This window comes from Saccostrea cucullata, unplaced genomic scaffold (assembly GCF_032062105.1).
Source record: "Saccostrea cucullata isolate Sc308-1 unplaced genomic scaffold, CSIRO_AGI_Scuc_v1 ctg1995, whole genome shotgun sequence".
Taxonomy (NCBI): Eukaryota; Metazoa; Mollusca; class Bivalvia; order Ostreida; family Ostreidae; genus Saccostrea; species Saccostrea cuccullata.
Genome location: NW_026937269.1, coordinates 42072 through 58908, shown reverse-complemented (window position 1 = coordinate 58908; position 16837 = coordinate 42072). Strand labels below are relative to the sequence as shown.

Sequence of the window (16837 nt, the reverse complement as noted above, 5' to 3'; positions counted from 1 at the left end):
ACACTCTGGCCCCCCGTGTGGCAATATAGCGAAGATGCAAATTTAATATATTGGTACCAAAAGTATGGTATTCTTACTGGAAATACAATTGTGAAATATGAAAGTAGGCTAAGGCTAAAGTTAATCCATAAGTACGGAAATCTCCAAGGTAAAGGTCAAAAGGTCATGATTGTTGGTATGCTATGAAAGGTCTTCCCACAAAGAATACATATGTGAAGTATGAAGCCCTAACCCTTCAAAAGTTATAAAAAATGATATTTTTTTTAAAGTAGGCCAAACTCCAAAGTCAAATGTCTTGCTATAAAATGAAAAGTCTTGTCATAAGGATTTAATATATAAAGTATGAAAGCACTAACCCAAAACCTTTTCAAGTTATGGTCAAGATTTGCTTTATAAAAGTAGGTCAAACTCAAAGGTCAAAAGGTCAAAGTTCTGGGTCTTCTTACAAGGATTACATATGTACGTATAAAAAGCACTATTTATCCCTTACCATTCAAAACTTATGGCCTAGCACTGGATGAAAAATACAGTTTCCGCATGGCTGAAACTCTACTGAAACTCTGCGGAAACTTAAGGTTACTAATAGTTTCCGCAAAGTTTCAGTGCGGAAACTTCAAGTTTCATCAAGTTTCCGCAGTGCGGAAACCAAAGGTGTCCACGAATCCAAATAGTTTCCGCAACTGAAACTTGCTGAAACTTGAGGTATACGCAAGGTTTCAGTATGCGTATATGGTTGAAATACATATGGTGTACCATAGGTTTCCGCAACTGAAACTTGCTGAAACTTGAGGTTTACGCAAGGTTTCAGTATGCGTATACGGTTGGAATACATATGGTGTACCATAGGTTTCCGCAACTGAAACTTGCTGAAACTTGAGGTTTACGCAAGGTTTCAGTATGCGTATACGGTTGAAATACATATGGTGTACCATAGGTTTCCGCAACAGACACTATAAATTATACAATTTAGCCCAGCTTTTCAACCAAAACTCATTTTCACTGAATTTTCATATTGGAAAAAACAAAACACACTCACACTAGTTATCAAAGAATATTTAATGTTATTATCAACATTTACATACATTGGCTTGGCCATTTATTTTCTCTTGCATCATAAATATTTTTACAACTAAGTCCGAGCTCTCATGTCACAACAGGAGGACAGAGAAAATGTCTGCATTTAATGATGTCTCATACATGAGAGATATAATCTTGCGAGAGGAACTTAGAACTGCAATCAATCAACTAAACCTGAATTCGGTATATGCAAGTCTAGTATCATCAAGGAAATGTAAAAGTACTTGGTATAATAAATGCACAAATTCACATCATTAGTAGCCAATAAGCACCAAAGTGGATTTCTTTGTTAAATAGTCAGTTTGTAGTCCATCATCAACCAACAGAAAAGTTCTTGAGTGGTCCACATTTTTGAAGACCCACTTGCACTTCAAGTTCAAGTTGGATTGACCTGCTCGTCAGTTACTTCAACCTATTGAAAAGATATAAAAATATAGTTTAACAAAATCCCGATCTAAATAAAACAACATGTTAGATCCTCTTGCATACTCGCTACACAACATCTAACAGCATCCATAGAAGGTCACGTCAAATGTCAAATACGGAACAACTCAGACTCTAGACTTATTCATTCCAATAAATTAAATACAATAATTTTTGCATTCGAGTATTTGATTGGTTAATAGAATTTAACGTCTGACGTGACACTCTACAGGATACCATTAGATTTTAGCCAGTATGTGTACAGATCTAACATTTAATTTTAATAAGATTGACAAACTGAAAGTTCCTAAAACTGTTCTAGCACAAGCCTTTGTTTGATTAATTTCAGATTTTCAGCATATTTGATCAGAATGATTTAAAATAAAATCTAAAAATTTATCAAGTGTAAAATCTCATTAGTTTATTAAAGTTGCCTCTTTTAAACACTTGACAAGGGATAATGAAATAAACAAACTTGAATGTATTTAAATGTACTGAATATGTATGCATGGATTTGTTTCTGATAAGATTTTCAAAGTAAATTAAGGATTTTTTTCTTCATTTTACTTGTTCATCAAAATATTTTTTGTACCCCTAACCTAGACCCTTAGACCATGATTCATGATATTTGAATAACAACTAGAGGCCCACAGACCTTATAGGTCACCTGAGTATCATGTAAAACCTAGAAAAAAAAATGTTTGTTCCCGACCGACCCTAATGTATAGTGCCGACCCTAAATTTATTTTTAATGCTTTTGTCCCATGAAGTGCAAGATTTCACCCGGGGAATTATAGTCTCCAACTTTGCAAGCTTTTCAACATGTTCAAGACAGAAAGAAAATTGAGTTACCTTTCTTTTAAGTCACAGAAATACTTGAAAACACCATTTCTTTTGTCATTAATGTTACTTCTATACACTTTTTGATTCAAGAAGCAAAAAAAAAATGTTTCAAAAAAAAAAAATAATTACCTACCTATCTACCTATATTTTTTCAGCCTGAAAGGGGAAACAAATATATTTTTTTTCTAGGCCTAACAACTTCCACTCAATTGAATTTTGTTCGTAATTTAAACAAAAAGCCATGAAGTTCACAATTTTGAAAGACGCACCTTTGTTTATCATAATTATACATTCAGTTAACATGCTTACTTTGGTTACTTAATACCCAAAGGTAGATCAGAGTAATAAAGATACAATGCAATTCAATTTTATAACCACCAGTTGTGTACCCCACCCCAAAGGAACCACTAACCCTGGGGCCACACATTTCAAAATTTACTAAATGTTTTCATAGGTTTTATTTCATCTTAAATGGTTTGATTAATTCCAAAGAGCTATAAGACCCACCTTAATACTAGAATCCTTGACCCTGGGGTCATGAATTTCATAATTATGGTAGAGGACTCAATGCCGATTACAATCATACCAACAGTTTGACTGCTTGATGTTCAGGAGGGGAAAAGAAGAAAGGGATTTTCAAAGATTGCATGAATTTTAGTGGTTTTGGCCCCACCCCTCAGGCCCGCGGGGGAGGGGGGGATAAAATTTATAAATTTTGTTCCCCTTCACCAAAATTGGTTGAGATTGGTTGAGCGGTTGCAGAGAAGCTGAAAATGTTGATAATACTTATCTTAAATAAATCATACAATTTTAGTAGGTAGCTCGCAAAATGAGACTTTCTAAGAAAATGTTAACATCTGTTTATTTCATGGAAACATATAAATATATTATATAAAACTTAAAAAGTAGAGGAAAGCAGCTTACATGTAACCCCTCCCCCCAACCCCACAACACACTGACTATGATCATGATGATAAATACTAAATAGAGAGCTTAACATTACACAGTGAGATTAACAAAACAATAGAAAATAAAAACATAAACTTTATGCTTTAGTCCTTAATTTCCTAAAATAGAGCTACATAAATTATATTAAGTTCTTACTCACTGTTAAAACATACCTTTTAACAGAAGTATTCTTCATCCTCTCCTATTAGCCTTAGTTTTCAGATGATTTGTTCAGTGGATATCTGAAATTAAAATAGATCAAGTTAGTACAGTACCGTACATTAATAACTGTTTTTGTTTTTAGCATGAGCTAAGAAAAGTCCCAAAAACCACTTGCATGTCCATTTCCTTGCACCTGACATTCAGTTAAAATTGTAATAGACACATGACAAAGAAAAAAAATGATGGAAAATTGTATCATTTTAATTCTAAGTGGCAGTCCTATCACAACCACAATTTAAAAGTTGTTGAAAAGCAATTATATCTGAGAGTGAGAAAAATTAAATAAGTTACAATTTTTCATAAAAGCAAGACTACATCTAAATTATGTTTGTTTAAGATATGTAGGCCTTCTTTGATTCAAAATTATAATCCATTTAATACTTTATTTTATTTATTCCATTTTGCATCATGGGCAGATAACTATTTATATAATAAGACAGAACTCTGACTCTTCAGTGGCCATTGTTGAAAATTGATTTAATTAGTGATAGAAATATGGCAAATGGTAAACAGCTATAAACAGAGAGATTACAAAAATCTTATTTGTGTATCAGTCATTTTATCAAGTCAATAAAATTTAGAAGTCATATAGACGTAAAAGTATTATGTCAAATTTTCATAATGGGTCACACAGTGTGGCCCAGTGGTTCGAGCGACACGCCTCAAGTCGGGAAGTAGGTGCCGATTCTTACATCACGGGTCTGAATCCAATGTAGTACATAGAGACCGCTCCCTCGGATGAGAGCAGAGACTGTGTTGGTGATGTATCCACATGAATAAAAAGTTCTCTAAACGGATATCATAATTTCTACGAGCAACAAACAAATACTAGTATATGACTATATAATATCAATGCATGCAACTTAAGAAATTGAAAATGGCCAATTGCTCATTTCATCAAGCTCCAGTCTATCATAATGCAGAATTTATATACAGGTAAACAATAGCTGTTCTGCTGATATCAACAGAATCATGTTTATGGTTAATATGATTTAAAAGTGATTTCTGATATTTAGAAACTGCACGGTGCAGCACCACATTTAATATTTGAAGCCAAAGGTACAAAAATAACATAAGTATTTCTAATGAAAAATTAAACCATGCACACTAAATCAAGTTTTAGGTTGCTTAAATAGTCTTATTTATTTCATATAGATCAAAACATGCATATGTGTCATCATGAAATTAAAATTTAATTTAAAATAAATATCATTTTAAGTTTAATTCATCATAATTATGCATTGTGCGAAAAGATGCTTATGTATCTTTGTATATAGATAGTTTTTTCACTTTCGACATTTGCTTTAAAATCCTTTTGTATGGTATGAAAATAAAATACTTCAACTTGAATAATGTGCGGCATTATGAAAATTATCAAGTCACTTTCATAGCCCAAAAATCTGCAAGGTCTCAGGAATTTTATTTTCATGACTACAACATGTACAAATTGGCATTTCACAGTGATACAGTACTACACGATGGCATTCTCCCATCATGATGCCCTCTTACACTTCTAATATTTACGATTCTAGATTGCATGTATGTTAAAAATATATTGAACCCCTTCCTCAGCTGTGCAGCACAGTCTTCCATCAATAATGTAGTAAAATTATACCATTTTACTATGTATAAATGTCGCCTACCTTACATAAGGTGACGACGAGCACCCAGGTCTACATAATTGGTAAACACAGGTACATATGCAATACAACAAACAGGTAACACAAGTGAAGGGTTTGACTGGTAATTCTCGACTGAGGTAGGAAACGTGCCGGCACGGGTGGATGGCTATGAGGTCAGGGTGAAAGGTCATAGTGGACTTGTTTACATATGCAATTTCACTACATTCCTCCCCGTTTTATTTAATAAAGCTAGGGGCAATTACTGTAATTTAATTAGAGGAATGTAAACAAGAAAGATCTAATTATTATGCAATATGACATGGAAGACGTATGAACTAATTCATGTATCCCCATGAACTTGGCCGGAATTACTTCTAGCGCCTTAGTTCCGCAGGATAAACATGTATGTTAATGTGGCAAGATTGAATATGGCTCAATGATTTGCGAATTAAATCCGCATGCATCTTCCACACTGGATCAAATGATCATATTAATTTAGTCATACCTATTCCATGTTGTATGTTATACATTTCTTATGTTTAACAATTTATAGCCAAAAGAATATCCATTATCTATGACCTAACACCGACCTACTTCCATGAGAGTCCTGAAACTGAATGGTGTCATGGCATATGGTTTTAGTCGAGTGAAATTCAGTTGTACCAGTATATAACTTAATCATGTATACAACTGATTTACCTAATCAAATTGTGCCGGAGTGCAGCTTATGTTAGAACTTTACAACAGATAAATTAACTACACTGTTGCGATGTATTCTAATAATTAACTTAATATATATCATGATTATTTTCTTATGTATGTCGTCACCTTAAATATAACAATGCCTAATACTATATAAGTTAGTATAACTTATCTAACTTAAGCCTAACCTAAACTAAGTATATTTTCTTATTACCTATCCTAAGAACTAAACTAACTGAAGAATATTTGCTGACTATTGATAGAAGAACCTATGAAATAATACTAATGAAAACATATTTACAAAACACATTCCGCATCAGTACCGTCACTGTCTAAAATTAGTATGCCAGGTATGATATGGAAAATGTATGACAAATAACTATATACAAAGCAATCCAGCCCAATACCATCACTGAGAATGATCAGCCGGGTATCTAACGGAAAGCATAAGGTTATTTACATAGAGCAATCCAGCCCAATACCGTCACTGAGATTGGTCAGCCGGGTATCTAACGGAAAGCATTGCCTATATACATGAGGCGATGCGACATGATATACCGTCACTGATATCAGCCAGGTATATCCAAGGGAAAGCATAAGTTGCATGATCGCACCAGTCCTGATTGAAGTATATTTCTGGGCATCCTTAGGAACTGGGTCAAGGACATGCAACAGGATAGATCATTGCAGAATTTTGACTAATATGCTGCCTGAATATGCTTCACCCAGATTTGACCTGAATTAACTAATTAAAGTCTCTAAGTATTCCTTAATAAAGAATTTGATTATGTGACTACAATATATGTACTTGTAACTAACATTTGCTTGAGCAATAAAATACCAAGATATTCACTATGCTCACTTAATTACTTTCCAAAATAGTAATGACTATTCTTAAACTGCTTTATTCATATAATTTCTTACTAAAATCTCAAATGCTACAGATATAATAAAGGTACTCTAAATGCTTTCTAATGTAAGTGAGCTTTAAGTACTATAACCATGATGATACTGTGCCTATCTACACCACAAGCACATTGAGCATTGCTATGTAGTTTACATTGATACAGATTAACAATGGCTTCGACCAAAATATATAGGTCTTTAGCTATAACTAATGATATATTTACTGTATTAACATTGACATGTTAAACTATAAAGACTTTGAGTTGCAATAGACCTTATGTACTTATAATTGTGAACAACAGTCAAGCAATACTCAAATACATTGACTTGGGTGCAAATAAGTTACTTTAAAGCTAATACTTTAATGTTATGCATTTGAGTTAATGTTATATAAAACAACTACACTGCTATTTAAATTTACAAACTACAATCTACACTATTTCCCCTCCCTTTTATTTTTAAATGAAGGAACAGTAGTATTATAACCAGCTGCTTTTAATTACAAATAGTAATACTATAACTTATCAGATGTAGTTTGTGCATAGCGAGTTGCCTATTGTAAACAAATCACCATTTTGAAAGTACTAGGTGTATCACCATTTTGAAAGTACTAGGTGTATTGTACGCAAGTCTATTAGTAATTCCACTAAGTAAGTTACTAATTATCTAAACTGATTATTACATAATAACTAAATACTGTAATAGAGTAAGTCAACGACCAACTATGACCAGTTGAGAGTTAACTACCAGTTCTAGTGTAAATGTTAGTTACTTAAATTATAAATAAATTATATTATATCCAAATAAGGTGAGACTGCAGTAAAACTAATATTATTAAAACTGCAATCTACTGACTATTAGGTACTAAATACTAAGTACTAGAACTATAAAGTGTTATTATAAGTCAGTAAGTAAACACTGGGTAAAGCATTTCAGGTTTATTTAGCAAATGATCTACATAATCATGATGGGCCATGGCACAACCCAACATTTATTCTCTAGTGGCAGCCCAGATGGAATGCCCAGCCCATGGTCCACATATTGAAGTACACAAACAAGGCATTCTCCATATGTAGAAGGAAAGTCCTTGTCGGCAGCACTCCAAGTAAACCTGGTTGAGCCACCTGTGCTGTCACTTTCAGTGTTGTCTTGGTACACAGCTGTTACTGGTACAGACAGTGTGGGATAAGCATTCAGCGCTTCACTAATCTTCTCATTATGAATTGGCAGCTCGATTAGTGAAGAGGTTGCTGTTCCGTTTTCGTCTGTTACCAGCTCTTGGTAGGAGGACTCCTGTAAATTGCTGGATGCCTGAGCATTTACAACTGATTTGTTGCTATGCTCAGGCAAAGCATCACTCCTAGACGGCTGTGTGTTGATAGTCAAGTCAGGTATTTGTTGGCTGTCATATGTTTTATCAGTATCCAGAGTTGTTTGGCAACTAGCAGTTGAATGCTCACTACTCGGTTGCCATAACTCAACAGATCTGTCTTCTGTTTTTCCTGTCCTGTATGTCTTCTGACTTTGAAATTCCAGGAACATGGAGACCATCCTGTGACACCATGGTATTCCACTGCATACCAGCAGGTGATATATCACCACTCGGTATTTGTGGAAACCCTGGTGGACTCTTGCAGGTAACTGTGGGCATCTGCTGCTGGTTTACTGCTGCAGTAAGTGTTGGCATTTGCTGCTGGTTTACTGCTACAGTAAGTGTTGGCATTTGCTGCTGGTTTACTGCTACAGTAAGTGTTGGCATTTGCTGCTGGTTTACTGCTGCAGACATGACAGATTCACAGCTACTGTTGTCTCCATGTTTCAATGGTGAGGAACCATTTGACAGTTCCTGGTCCTTGGTGTCGTAAATTTCAGTGATGAACATACCAGGACTTTCTACAGCTCCTCCATTCTGTAATTGGATCAATGGTGTTGGCATTGGTGGCCCTCCATACATGAATGGTTGTGGGTATGCCTGTTGTGGTACCATGTATCCAGGTGGGATCATTCCGGGATGTGGGCCATATGCATATGGTATGCTAAGGCATGGCTGTGGTGGTCCAAAAAATGGCTGTGGTAATGGTCCACCATTTCCAGGAAATGGCACTGGGTAGTTCCCAGGGAGTGGCGTACAAGGATAAGGATACCCACATTGATTGAATGATGGCAGGTATGGTCCACCATAGAAGCCAGGGGGTGCTGTACAGGGTGTCATAGCTGGATTCATCTTGTTGTTTTCAGTAGTTCAAAGTTACGGAAATAAATCACGCCGTTTGACACTACTGAAGCATTCAGTCATGAAAGTGTGTATAGTTAACGTAACGTATTTTCCACGTTTACGGTAAAAAACCGCCCGTGAAAATATAACACTCTATTACGTGACTGATATACAACAAGTTCCATGTATAACCGTGAAAAACGTTAATCAAACGTAACTTTTAAAGCCGGTTTAATTCATTGGTTAGTCCAGATAATTTTAGTTTATGACGTCTATCTTTTCTTTCTATCTTCTTATCTTTGTTTTACGGTGTTTCTATCTTTATTTCTTGTTGATTGATGAATTAAACGTTACTTTAACACAATAAATAATTGTATCTTAAGCCGGTTTAATTCAACAAAGTTTTGGCGATTTAGTTTAACGTTTCTCTTCTTTCTATCCTTTTCTTTCTATCTTCTCTTTTATCTTTGATAATTGTTTACGCTGTTTTTGTATCTGTATTTTTCGTTGATTGGGTCTTCTATTGATAAAATATTGAGTCCGTAAGCTAATTAAACTATTATTAATCTTAACTAAACTTAATTAATCTGTAACTTAACTTATATCTTGCTTTAATTACCGCCAGACTCTTACAACGTTAGTGTACAAGCGCCCGATGACAGACGACGGTAGAAACAAGCATTGATGTTACGAGAAATTGTAGATAAGCTCAATAATCAATTAATGATGGTATATGAATTGATTATACTTTTGCAATTAGATTAACTGTTATTTCACAGAGCTAAGATGTAAAGCCGTTACACTACAAAATCAGTCTAGTCTACTGTTAGAGCGAGAAGCACGTGCGCTTCGATCTAAATTTAGCTTTTACAGGTAAACCGGTTTGCGTGAACTAGCTCTGTGAAACTACACAACAAAAATATACAATATCAAAAACACAATATATCTCTACTTTCCCCCAAAATAGGGAGCTTAGAGAAAAAAGAAATATATGATAACTCTAAATCCAAATTAAATGACGAGTCGAGAAGAAAACGGTTCTCGAAAATTGTCAACACGAGTGACAATAACTTTTCAATAGAAAAAAAAAATGTTTGTCTCGTGCAAAAATATGAAATAGATAAACAATTTAGAATAAAGTTCAATCGTTGCGGCACGAGTGACCAAAATTCAATGAGTCGAGAAAAAAACGTAATTTGCACAAGACAATGAAAATGTTCAAAATTTTCGTACTAACGTTTACTTTAAACGCCTGTACGAAAATATAATTCTAAATACTAATAAAAATATAAAACTAAATACTAATGAAAAATGAAACTACAAAAATAATTGGACCGTGATATCACCACGTGTTCTAATGCGACTCACGAGTGAAAAAATAACATGGCAAATTAGTCAAATTGTTTGAACTTTGCAAATAACGTTAATTATAACGCCTGTAAGCAACAGTTTCCTAAAATTCCAAAATGACTAATTGCAAAAGATTTCACTCACGTGTTTTTATTCACGAGTGGAAACTCACACGTGAATTGTTGCAAGTAAAATACATGTAAATACATTATGCCCCGCTCCGAATTACCGGCGACGCCAATGTAGTAAAATTATAGCATTTTACTATGTATAAATGTCGCCTACCTTACAATCAAAGGTGACGACGAATACCCAGGTTTACATGGTAGGTAAACACAGGTACATATGCAATACAACAAACAGGTAACACAGGTGAAGGGTTTGACTGGTAATTCTCGACTGAGGTAGGAAACGTGCCGGCACGGGTGGATGGCTATGAGGTCAGGGTGAAAGGTCATAGTGGACTTGTTTACATATACAATTTCACTACAATAATAAAAACAATTCAGCAAAAAATAAATGTACGATTCAAGAAACTACTTCTGAGAATAACACTGAACACATTCAGCAGCTATAATGAACAATAAAGCTCACCTTTTCTGAAAAAAAACATAAGCGTGGGGCCAAATCTTTCGATTTTCCAAATGAAAAAGTTAACACCGGATACAAGTACATACCGATATTATCCTCTAAAAACAACCAACATTTAAAATTCCGGAATACTACAACACGTTGTAATTTTTAAATTATGTACATTTTACATGATCGGGACGATGCAGAAAATACAATAGCATATTCTAATATTCATACGAAAAACATGAAAGATAAATACAATGGTGCAAAATACATGCATGCGTTTAAACAGCAGTTAATTATCTGTATAACAACCTAAGCTGAGAATGATTTACAAGGCGCTTTTTCACAATAATTACAACTGTACAATGGTCATTTTGAATTTTTGGAACGCGCCATTTTAGGTCAACATTATTCTTACGATTTCAGACGATAAAAACAAAAATAAAGGTGCTCTGAACTGTTACAAATAACTACCTGTATCTAATCTGTCGTTTGGGGTGCCTTTCTTCAGTGTAGATTCAAAAGATCTTCTCATCTCTGTTGTTTTTCTTGAGCAAATTCTTGGTGTTTTCTTCGCCATTTTGTCCTTCTTTCTTCTCTGAAAATCTAACCAATGAGAGAGAAGCATTCTGCCGCGATACGCCACCTAGTGATTCAAATTCTTTACGGAAATTTTGCATTTCTCTTTTGGCAATTTTTTTTTACGTTTTAAATGCAAATGTCCTTGTACATATATATGGCAACAGAATGAACAGTTTTGAATGATAAAATAAAATTGATCATGGAATCGAAGGGGATAAAAAGCGAATTTTAGACCTTTATTACATGATTATGGTAATTGTTGAAACGGACTCCGACTGTCCTAATGTTTTCAAATAGATTGATTTAAAGTCACATTTACAAATGTACTTCGATTATTTTGTAAAAAAAGAAAAGAAAAGAAAAGAAAAAAGAAAATGCTATACAAGTCAACAAAGTTATGCTGATGGCATATTAACCACATATGTGCAACTCAAAAGCAAAATTGGGGTTATAAGAATTATTCATCAATTGTTGAAAATTTTCTACTCAGAAAATATCAACATGAATGTACAAGTCTATTTGTTATCTAGGAATTTCCTGTCACAGCTTACAAATTGAAGTGGGGAGATTTACCAATATTTCTCCTGAAGATCGATTATGTAGATGTAAAATTCATTTTGTTTTTATAACATTGTCATGTAAAAAAAAATATGATCGTCAAACATGTCCCCCCCCCCCCCCCCAAAAAAATATTTCAGTTTATTAATAGTAAATCTCCATAGTTCTCAGCTTTAGATGATGATATCGAACCAAAAAAATATTGGTCACTCAATACAGAAGATACGGAAACTCTTAATTTTGCAGGCAAATTTATATAAATGATATCATGTAATAGAAGTGGTCATCATATAGTCCTTTACACATGTCATATGTAAATTCTTCTTTATTCCTTTATAATACAGGATTATTAATTGCTTTTAATAATTGTTTTGCTATTGATTGACTTATTTTTTCCTTATTATTGTAATAATCTCACACTTTTCTGTTTTGGACTCTAAATTAGAAATAAAACGTTGTTTTAATATAATGTACTTAGAAATAACCTATAGAAAAAAGTTATGAAATAAAATAGACTTAGTTTTCATTAGGTTGCGTTTTATTGACCTCTAAATATTTTCAATATTTGAAGTTTACAATGGTGGCAAACAAGGAATACCATTAATTGTCGATTTCTTTTTGTGATTGCCGATTTTTTTTGTGGAGAAATTGTAAAATAATATTGAAATTTTTGAAATAGTCTATCGAACTAGCTATAGCAAATATTCTCCTTACCAATAGATTAATTTTATTATATTAAATTGATAGAGAAATATTTAAGAGGTTTGTCTATTTTCTTTTAATCACCAACACATAAAATAAAAACTTCTTATGCTAAATATGAAACATTCTATGAAATATTTTACATAACACATTATACATATGACATGTTTGATTTTAGGTGAAGTTTTATATAGTGTGATTTATTTTTAAATTTTGAATGTTCAGAAACCTTGGTGTCATTAGAAAAGGCTAGTTATGTATACCATGTACTGCGTGTATATATTACGCCTGGTCACAGTCCATTGTTCCTCTAAGGTAGAAAAACCTCTCAATTCACATAGAATATGCAAAAAATACACCAACACGGTAGCAGGTGTCTTCGCGACACGTGTCTCCCCACCTGTGACACGTGAGGACAGGTGCCCGCGAGTGGAGTTCAACGTAAAGAATTGAAAATTTGATCAACTTACAGACTACTTTAAATTTATTTTTAAAAAAACTAAGTTCTAAATCATACATTTAGCACATTATACATCTCAATACGAATATAATTGAACATATTACTAAAAACTATACCGTGTTTTCAGTGATATTGCATTAATTAACATCACGAAAGCAAGATACATGAAATAAAACAAAATTAAAAAAAAAAAAAGCCTACACATAATATACAATCTAATTGAAATTTTGAGATTTTCCATTCGCTCCCAGGGTATTGTTTCACAAAAGCAGACTTTTTACATATAAGAGTTCCTCGTGTAAATAAACATTTGGGGAACAAATGGAAGATTTAATTTGAATTAGATTGACATAAAATGCTGCAAATCCTGGGAACCATGACATCAAATTTTCAGGACATGTTTTCTTGTAATATTTTTAATGCTGTAAAACCGCGGCTTACGAATAAAATGTTTTCACGAAAACGGAAATAAAAATACGTACATATATGTAGATATTAAATCAATGTTATTATAAAAATAACTAGTACATGTAACTATTGAACTATATATATATATGAATAGTAAAAAAGGCTTCCTAGTCAATATGTATTGTTAATTAACAAATTGAAATTATTGAAATTATTGAAATGATATCCATTAAGGAATATATATATAGAAACATGTATAAAGAATATAAATGCAAACCTTTCTATCTCAGATCATGTTCACTCTCGTAATTATCTGTATTTCATGCACCATGAAGACACACTAATTTTCTTTTTAAACAACTTTACATTAAACGTAATCGTAGTTTTGTGAAAATGATGTATGTTTTCAAAATAATCAATTCCCGAGGGGGAGTATTGAGTTGGGTAATGTAGAAAATCCTTGTGAGAGGAATCGATTTTGTTTAAAAATAATATTTTTGAATTCCGACACAATATGAAATAAACAATTTTTATACATTTAATATGAAGCAAGGATCTTGTATAATATGCTTATCATTGATATCAATATCGGTATGTGTAAGTTTACACAGAGCAGGCACATCTCAAAATCTGAATATGAACTATTAGATATTTAAAAATAAAACCATTTTTTTGAAATGTGTAAATAAATATAAGGATGATATATATCGATATGAGTTGATTTTTCTACCCTTTTGAAAAAAAATTATAGAGAAAAAGTTTCAGTTCGGTTTCAGCATGCGGAAACCATATAGAATCGAAATCAATAGTAAAAAGATCATATGCATATGAGTTGATTTTTCTACCCTTTTGAAAAAAAAAATAGAAAAAGTTTCAGTACGGTTTCAGCATGCGGAAACCATATGGAATCGAAATTAATAGTTTCCGGAAACTGAAACCTACTGAAACTAAAACGTATCGTTAAATTGACGTTTCATTAAATTTTACATTGGTTTCCGTTTTGCGGAAACTATTAGGAAACAAACCTAATGGTTTCAGTATACGGAAACCCTACTGAAACTTGCTGAAACTATTATATAGTTTCCGCATTGCGGAAACCATACAGGAAACTTCAACGCCAAGTTTCAACAAGGTTTCCGCATAGTTTCAGTTTTGCGGAAACTAGACTTTTCATCCAGTGTATAGGTTAAAGTTTTTTTCATAAGTGTGGAATCTCGTAGGTCAAGGTCAAAAGGTCAAGCTTGTTAATATCTAATGAAAGGTCTTTCCACAAAAATACAAATATGAAGTATAAACGTCCTGGTATCTAATGTTCAAAAGATATGGCCAACTACCTTTAGGCAAATGTTGGGGTCAGAATATGAATAAAAAATTCCCAAAGAGACAACAAATCATGTTCATTCCAAGCCTCCGTCTATCAGTACTTTCAGTACTTTGATTTAATGCTTACCGACACCGCAGTAATCATGTCACAACTTACGCTTGTCAGGTGGTGTTTTCCCACAAATGAAATTTTTACACTCGGATAGCAATTGCATACATTTTAAAGGAATAGTTTAAGGAAAGACACTGTTTGATTTTTATACTGTTATATGTATTTACAAAGAAGGAAAAGTATTAAACGCTTCCCGATCATTTTACATGCGAAACCCTCTCCGGCTTACGTGACGTTAAATGACGCAGCGATGCTGCTCCGAGTCGATAGACTTATGCATGTTTATCATTTCATCAAAACTTTTCTTATTATCATAGGAATTTGAAATTTTGCGTAAGTGTTTTATTCGTTCTTTATAAAATATTGATGAATTTTCATGAAATTATCTCCGTCCTTTATGGTGTATATGGAATTATCTCAATAATTTCCGAACAGCCCTCGTATTGTCTAACAAATATTAATAATGCATGAGGAAAAACTAAAATACAACTTGACACTGTAAACAAAATTATCATTTATAAAATCAATACATATCTTATATGTTTGGGGATGTTAAATTTTTACAGTGCAGTGTTTCCCTGAGAACCGGCTGACGGCTAAATTTTCCGCTTCGACTGATAAAAATGCCGCCTATAACCCTTTACTTTAAATTAAGGAAAAACACTGTCAGTGATTTCCAACATTTTCATTTTTTGTGATTTACTTACATGCAAACACACTATACATGTACCACTTTAAAATAAGTTTAGTGTAAACTACATTTCTTTTAACATATCTTTTTCAAAATTTAAAATTTCTTTCAAACACTGATATAAAAACTGTAAAAGAGCATTTACAGAGTAAATAAGAATAAACGTAAATCTTATTTCAAATATCACAAGAATGACCATCAGTTATTTCACTTAAAGTACTTAAAGGAGCTTGAATGAAAGTATCAGTGCTGTCACTTACTTCTTGTAAACCAGCTTTTAAAAAATGTTTTCATTTGTTGATATTATAACACCATAAAAATATCTTCCTTTTTTGTAATAGCATCTCTTTTAACTGTTTTTTTTTTACATAAATTAAAAATGATAATAATTATAATAATTATAAATAAAATAACCATTAAATTGCTAGAATTACATTTGTACTCCTAGATGGCATTTCTTTAACTTTAAAATTCACTAAAGATAAAACTGCATTCACTATTGGCTCAACATGTTCGACACCAATGTTATGTGATTTACAAAAAATATATATAAGTTCCCTAATCCTATAATCATATGGTCTGCCTCTGGTATTTCTCATAAAAACGAAAAATTTAATCGTGTCACCTTCTTCCTGGTCCTCTTATCTCTCGCAACGTAAAATATCAATTTCTTTTCGTAAATCGTTTAAAATAACTTTTAACGAGTTGCACTGAACACTTTTGTTTTTTTTTTTCATTATTTTATCTACATTTACACATACTTTTTTGTCTTCTTTTATTTCTGTCTATCTTCTCTCCCTTTCTTTTTTCATTTTGTAATTTTGATTGCAAATTTTAATAATTCTGCCTTTCCTTTGTAAGGCTTGTTCAAATCTCCTAGATTTAGTTTTCTTTCGCTGATCTTTCTAAAGCAACACTTTCTTTTGTAATTGAATAATCTGAATACTCTGGTCTATTGATGGTGTTGGCGGTGGCAGTGAGGGTGGTTCAACTTTAGATGTCACTTTCACTAGCAAAAAAATAAAATTTTCAAAACGTATTGGCATTCATAATTTCCCCCCTCTCAGCTGTTTCTTTGCTTTACATGTACTTCTTCTAATTTTAACATTAAGTGATT

At 32.9% G+C, this 16837-nt stretch overlaps 1 long non-coding RNA gene across 1 annotated transcript; it reads right to left on the bottom strand.

The window, feature by feature from the left end:
• Positions 1-1037: 1037 nt before the first annotated feature.
• LOC134247681 (uncharacterized) lies at positions 1038-3657 on the bottom strand. Its single transcript, XR_009987911.1, has 2 exons — positions 3465-3657; positions 1038-1489 (listed from the first exon to the last, which is right to left on the bottom strand). It is a non-coding gene; the product is annotated as an uncharacterized LOC134247681 (long non-coding RNA).
• Between the last annotated feature and the right edge of the window lie 13180 nt (positions 3658-16837).